We start from the raw sequence: 8,233 nt of genomic DNA on the forward strand, positions 1-8,233 counted from the left end.
ACTATTTGTTGTTTAGAGAGTAAATTCTACATATCTTCAGAGAAAGGTGTCATAGTGATTGCATGTTCTCATTTTGTGGAGTTAGTGAAGGTTGTTAAAGGTTTTTTGTTGTTTGAAACTATCCTCTCATGAGTCTACACCATAACCCTGGTCCCCATAAAGGTATGGACTAAGAATCAACAAGTAACTGTTGTTGCAAGTAAATATAGTGAATCGACATTCTAGAAAATGTGACAGAGGTTTGTCTATGGTTTGCATGTGTGTTCGAAGGTTGGTATGCATTCATGAGATGCTAAAGAGAAATTTGGAGAAGTAGAATAGGCAAGATATTGGAGTTTGGAAGCTAGTTTCTATATTCAGCAATGAAACCCTCATTAAGGCAAGGGTTTGAAGGTTTGGTTATCTGCTCAATGAATAGGAGCCGAAAAGTTGGTAGTTTTGAAATTTTTTGACAAGGTAATGATGTGATAAAGTTTGTTTGTTCAAGATCTTTAAGGGTTTTGAAAGTTTATAGTTTGAGTATGTTCTTTAGGCCTATTGACCTAGAATAGGACGTCCTACGAGTTGTATGCCTTATTAAATAGTTGAAACCCTAAGATTTTGGAATTTAATAGAGTTTAGTATTGGGTATCCAAATCTCCATTTTGTTTTGGTAGTTGTCTTGAAAGATTTAGTTTTCTTGCTTTAAACCCAAGATAGGGCTACAAGGAAGAGCCCTCATTAGGCCAGTTTGTGAGAATTGGTGTTTGGAGCCCATTAAGGTGTATGAAACCTTATGACTATTTGAAACCACTTTATTTGTAATGAGTTAAACCTTTGGAAGCCATTTGGGGTGTGGAGTTTATGAAAGATCCTAGAGGGTGTAAGGGAGTGGAGGTGTTGTGTGGTGAGAGAGGTAGTTGTTGGTATTTGTGAAGATATAGGCAAAGATATTGGAAGTGGTGAGTGTGACATGAGGAAAAGGCCAACCACCTGACCTGGTCTCTAGCCTTAGAAGAGTCTTAAGGGAGTGATTGTCATATGCTTAGTTGGCTTGGAAGAAGACTAGTGATAGATTTTGTGAGAAGAACATGATTAACACCTCCATACTTGCATCACTTTTGTATTAATTTATTTTATGTTGGAAAGCTTACCTTCTGGTGTGGGTGTCAAATGTGGACAAACAGGGAGGGGTAGAAGTGATGCTTTCCTTTTTCCCTCTATCTACTAGTGTAAACTAAAAAATACTTTGGCCAAAGCTATGTGCATATGTTTATTCGATATGCTTGCCCATGTTTCATCTCCCTATCACATCCATGATTAGGGCTACTTGGACATATGTGGGAAGTAGTATATTTCATGGTTGAACCAGATACCTCCTACCTTTTGCATTGTGTGGGCACTATTGGGTTGAGAATTCTACATTTTAGGTAGGATCCCAAAGGAAGTTCCTTTTGTATTGTTTGGACATTGCTTGGTTGGTAATTCTATGTGTTAGGTAGGATCCCAAGGAAGTGCATTTTGTATTATTTGGGCATTGTAAGGTTGGATATTCTATGCATTAGGTAGGATCTCAAGGAAGTATAAGGCTTCATGGTTGGGTAGGAAAGCACCTAAACCATACTTTATGTGATGATTGCATGGCAAGTAAGTCATACATCACAACATGTGCGTATATGTTGGTTAAGCACACCTACTTAATGAAATTTTGATTATTAATGTTAATATGTAACATTTTGACTTGAAATTTCCTTGGAATATTGTGGCAACGAGACGGGTTTGAGGGCCTAGGTCACAAAAATGAGAAAGGTGGGTCTCCTAATAAATATACATGACTAGTGGGCATACCTTGATTATTTACTAAATTTGAGGAGATCACATGACAAATGGAATTGATACTTGTATGATGTAAGTTTATTGCTCCATGTCTGACATGCAGGTTAACGTTTTCTATGATGCTCATTAAGGTATGACACTTCAAGATTATACTGGATGTAAACATATGACGCAAAAAAGCTTGACATGTAGGTCAACTTATCGAGTGTATTCATTTATGTCATAGTCTTGAGATGTCATGTTGTGTTCAATAGTTTGGTTGATACTTGACACATGAAATATAGTCATTGTGGTATCTATCATTTTGGCATGTAGGTCAAAAACCACTATAAAGATACATAATTAACTGGAAGATATTTTAACTACTAATTGATTTGACTATGTGTAGTCAAGTTTTGACTTGACTTGACTTTTGGCCTAGGTGGCATGCGTATGGAAATATGGGTTTTACAAAATTTATAATCCAAAGAGAAGTTGATATTGTGACTCCTATTTTATAGGAAGTCATCAACATGTTTGACTTAGTCAACTTGGGCGATGAATGTTGACTGATGATTTGGTCATCTTGAGTTATTTGTTGTTGACTCCTAATCATATATTGTTTGACATAGACTTTTTTTATTATGTATTTAACTTAGACCTTTGGTCGATATGTACGATTAGGATGTGATTTTATTGTCTATTGGATGTAGAACTCTGGGTCAACGTTGCTTGATACATTTGGCTATGTGGCTTTCTATCATTCATATTCTTCTTATACTAGTAAATATATGCTACTAATTTTGAACTAAAGGATGCATTTTTGATGTAAAATGTCAACTTTTGCAAATATTTAGATGCATAATGATGATTAAATGTTTTTGAAGTATTAGATAGAAACAAAGAGAAAGGGGGGTTGACCCCAGAGTACAAAAAGGCTGAAGGATCAGTCAAAGGTTACCTCCCACCTATCTAACCGATACCAGTTTTAAACTTCAAAAAAAAAAATTTAAAAAGCTCCAAACTAGAGCAATCATTACCATTAGTCATTTTTTTAACTAGCAAATAAAATGAAAAAACATACCAACAGCAAGGAGACATATTGTTTCTATTTGTCCAGTACCTAATCATATACTTTGATGATGTTAAATGTGGATGTTGTTATATTTCATGATGATTTAAATGATGATGAATTAGATGTAATGTGATTGTGTTGCTTGATTATGTTTGGTGGATATTGACCTAAAGTTGTGGATGCTTGCTCACTTAGCTACCACCACAAGATAGATGGAATGTATGGTTGACTATTTTTTTTACATCAAGGTGTAATTAAATGTGAGTTTAAAGGAAATGTTGGTTCTTGATATTTATAGCTAAATACTTAATGTATACATGAAAACCTAACCTATCAGGAGCACTTGTAAACAAGCAAACGTTACTAGCATGTGCATATCAAAGATTCAAATAAGATTGGAAAACTACTGATTCTACTTGAGTTTTAAAACTATGCAACCAAAATGTTAGAGTCCTCGTGCAACCTCAAAGCAGCTCAACAAGGGGCACCCATGAGAGGCCTTGTTGGTGTGCTTTAGATTGGAGGGATGTGGATGTGCTCTCCCAAAACACAACTATTGAATCCCAAGGTAATGAAATGTAATAATGAACATGCAACTAAACTAAATAATGAAGAATGCTTCAAGAGATGGCTATGGAAGCAACCATTCTTGAGAGCACTCAATGGATAATGGAAGTGGATGTAATAAGAAAATATAAAAGTGCAATACTACCATGAATATGAAAAACAATGCAAGAAGTAAACAACTACCAAAGGGTTAGTAACAATGCATTAAAATCTCTAAAAGCTCTAGAACCATAGTAGCATGATAACAATGCAAATGAGGGAGATGAAAAAATGCTTGAGACAAGGGCTCTATCTATAGGTTTGAGAGAATCCTTGGGGAGGTGGCATCTATGTGGCATCCACATAGGTGCCACAAGGGAGACACATGGGTAAAAGGACAAAGCCATGCAAAATTTAAAACTAGCCTTTATGATAGAGAGGCTCAAGGTTCGCTCACACATGTGTGAGCAACCTTGGGAGAAGGAGTGGGGGGACAAAGGTGTAAGAGGTGTAAATGAAGTGGAAGCTTTATTGGATCATGAGCTTCTCACACATGTGTGAGCAAACACTTAGGAGCTAAAAGGTGATTAGAAAGGTGTTTAGGATAATAAGGTGGGATTAAGTAGTGGGTGGGCTTAGAAGGATGAGAGTGATGGGTGTAGACTAGGTTTTACGATGGGATTAGCATTAAATTAAATAAGATTTAACTTAATCATAGGGTTAGAGAATTTAATGGAATGGAGGGAATTAAATAAATCAAAATTTATTTAAAAGGGGATTTATGGAGCACTATGTATTAAATAAATTTAATACATTAGAGTGATGCATTTAAATTTAATTTAAATACATTAGGAAAATGAACGTATTTAATTAAATAAATTTAATTAGATAAGTAGAAGAATATGAAAAAAATATAATTGATTAATTATAATGTCATAGGAAATATTAAATAAATTAATATAATGTTTAGGACAATTTGAAGTGTCTACACTTAACTTTTGAGCTATTGACATTGTGAATGAGCTAAAGGTATTGTGAGTGTATATGTATGCATATGGCAGAAAGCGGATATGAACTTGTTACTAAATTTCTACACACGCTGAAATTTAGTTCTAATTGCAAGGGTTTCATAAAATTTCGTAAACATTTTACATCTTAACTCAATTTGTACATATTGATATCATGTTCATTATGTGCCAAAAGAATAGATAGTGTCCTTGTATTATTCATCATAAAAATATAATTGATATTTACAATCATTGAATAATGAAATTATTTAAAAGTTGAAAGTAAAATGTCTCTCACACAATTGACTATGAAATTAGCCCCTAGACTGTTGCTACAAGTTCCTACTTTTTGAAAATTAATAACATGATAGAATTAAAAGAGCAAGGAAAAGGGTCATGGGCACCAGTCATTAACTATAATGACTGGTCGAGTTGTGTCTTCTCATTCCTGCTTGATTGTTGTCCTGCATCATGTTCCCTCCAAGCTTCCAAATCCTGCATGATAAGAGGGAAAATATTAGATCCCATGGATCTAAGCAATGCTAATATCTCACATTTCCATCACTTTCGTATTCCTAAGATGTTATGCATTTTAATGAAATAGGAATGCATAGCAACAGTAAAGGAAGCAAGAAATCATATCAAAACTCTTTATTACTAACATGTTTTTTCATTGTGCAACGTCTTGTTTCTAATAAATACGAGGATATAACAATAGGTTCCTACAAGGGGTTTTGAGCTGAGCATACTCATTAGAAATAGGACATATGAAGCTAATAAATTTTAGGCCTCAACATATATATAGTAGAGAAGATAGCATTTAGAAGTGAAAAAAGGAAAGTGATGTTTAAAAAATGCAACTACAGGATCATGAGGGATAAATGAAAGATATCACAGATCAAGCAACATTTTGGAGCATAATACATTTTTCGTTGTCAATCACCATTGAATCTAGAATGTAGCAAGGCTTTTAGATGTTTTTTTAAAGAATTTTCATGAAAGCAACATGTCAAATAGAGATATACAAGTGACATCCATGGTGGGAATTAATCAATAAGCATACATATGATTACTGCAACTTAAACACTAAATGAAAATGTAACAATTAGATTACTCATAGTAACAAGAGTGGTCACATGAGATGCATTCAATATCATCACAACATGGGAGCATCATTTTCACAACTTTCCATCAGGATAAAGTCAAAGATATTAAGTGCTAAAAGGAACTTCTTCCGAGATAATATGCAGCAGTACTATGTTTTGTAAATGTTAATTTTGCTCATTAGAGACCATGATCTTTCTTCCTTTTTTAAAAAGAAAAAGAGATATTAACATATGGAAGTAAGCTAAAACCATTTATGGAGCAGCACAAGTCTGTACATGAGCTTCTACATGTCAAATTATAGGTGCAACAAATGCATATGTTAGAATCTATTTTGACAACTATTTTCAAAGATATCAAGAGAAAAAGATGCAGGGAGCTTTTTAAATAGAGCCATTCTTTCATAATGTTAGATTTGTAGAAGGAAAGAACTAAAAATAGGTTGTGTACCTTTCATACAAATTATAGACTTGCAGCAATAACAAAAAATTAATCTTGTTCAAGTTTATACAAATGCATACACAACAGTTGTTGACATTTCTTTTTAAGAAATGATGTATATGCATAAATTTTCAAATGAAGGAGATCTAGGTAAGAACGAAAGAATAAAATATTCAAGGATTGCTTTACATTTGAAAATACCATAAGAGCAATTAGTCAAAACAGTGATAGAAAAAAATGAAAGAGCTTTCAAATTCATGGAGAAAGAAGCAACTTTTCTTTCTTTTCATCAAACCATATTTTTCTTAAAATCTCCATATCCATATTATGGTTGCAGCCAAGAGGTAAACGAAAAGGAAGATATTTTTCCTTCACTTTAGAGTGAAAATTTTCTAGTTTTAAAAAAAAAAAAATTTAAAGAAAAAGTACCACAAGAAAAGCATGTCTTACCATGATAATCTTCAGCAAGAAGTAGACATGTTGGAAGCCCATAAAATCCAAAGAATGGTGATATTTCAAGCTCACAATGGCACCATAAATTGTAGAGAAAGAAAGAGTAGAAATTATGCTTTGAAATGGCAGAAAAATGTGCCCAGGTTTCTTCACTTTTAGAGCCACAAAATGTTTGCAAACAATAGCAAAAACGTGCATAGAAAATACCCAGGCAACAAATATCTTCATTTTTGAGCTAAGAGTGTGCCCAAAAAATGCAGATTTTGATCTGCTATCAAAGCTCAAAGAAGAATAGAAAATCTACTCTTTAATGGCAAAAAAACGTGCCCAAAAAATGCCCAAAAAAGAGTAGAAAGGCCAAGAAACACTCCAACAAGCTCCATTCTTCCAGCCGAAACCCTCTTCTTTTCTTCCCATGGTGGTAGCTCAAGCTCAAGAGAAAAAGATAGAATGAAAGAATGAAATGTTTTAGGTTTTGAAGAAACCTAATATCTCTTCACTCTCCACGTGAATGAGAAAGAGAAAAAGATTTTCTTTTTTAAAAATAAAGTTTCATTTTTTTTTTAAATTTGCTATGTCCATACCTATCGTGCATAGTGAAAGGCATATTTTTGTCTTTTCTTTATTTTCTTCCATTCTCCTTCAATACTCACGTGGTGAGTTTTTTTTTTTCCAAAGTGCCAAAGTTGTGTTTTTTTTTTTGCCCACTTTATAAAATGTAACAAATGTTAGTTAAAGTATTGAAGTTCTAAATCACTTTGTTAATATTTGGTTTTAAGGCTTATTAATATTTATTAATTTTAATATTATAAAAATATAAATTAATTATAATATATTTAAATATTTTTGATAAAGTTATAACTTATTAATAATAAATGTATATTATATTGACATTATTAATTGATTTAATAGTCACTTAATAATATCAACATAATTAGTATTTATTAATAATAATTAAAAATTTATTATTTTAAATATTAAATATTTTTAAATAATTTTCATATTTTTATATATTAAAGGTTAATAGATATCTTTGGTAAAATGCCAAAAAGATTTAGAAGCAAGTTGCAGATATTTTCAAGCTGAGGAGAGTTATTGCATTTTGAAGACTTTCTAGAATATTTTGAGGGATAAGACTACATTTATAAGGGGTCTTTATGATGATATTATCAGGCCATGACTTTTTGGCCACTTATTCCCCTTTTGAAGTATTTCTAGGGGTCTTAAAAAGTGCCTTTTTGATTGAGTTCGCCCAAGGAGTGGGTGTTTTACATTTATGATGCAGTTCACTATAAAATGCATAAGTATTGAGCTTTGGGCTCATTTGTAAGAGGATCTGATTATGCAAGTAAACTTTTGTGACATATCTTTGTCCCAAGTATACTTTTTGTAGAATTTGTAACTCAGTTTGGAAATTAACTACATAGTGACTAAATCTTTTGGAGTAAGTCTTTTTGCAGTTTTAACCTTCTTTTCTTTTTGTATCTTTGTGTTCAATGCATGATTGATAAAGATAATCTGTGAATTTATCATTCTTTATTATTTTGTCTTAGCTAGTACCTTTTTACAGAAGTGTATATTGTTTGCAGGTCATAGTTTGTGTCCACAATATTGTTAGGTAAAAGGTCTATTTTTCTTAACTATTATTTTCAAAACTTAATTGTGAAATACTTATGCAAGCCTATATAGAAGAGAAGTTTTCACCTACGAGATACAACCTTACAAGATTGAGACCAGTTACTTGTTATGTTGTCAGTTTTGGTGTATCACCTTTCCAGTTTATAAGTTTTTTTTTTTAGTTTTTTTTCCCTTC

This window comes from Cupressus sempervirens, chromosome 9 (genome assembly GCF_028749045.1).
Source record: "Cupressus sempervirens isolate cs-2001-9-10 chromosome 9, ASM2874904v1, whole genome shotgun sequence".
NCBI classification, from domain to species: Eukaryota; Viridiplantae; Streptophyta; class Pinopsida; order Cupressales; family Cupressaceae; genus Cupressus; species Cupressus sempervirens.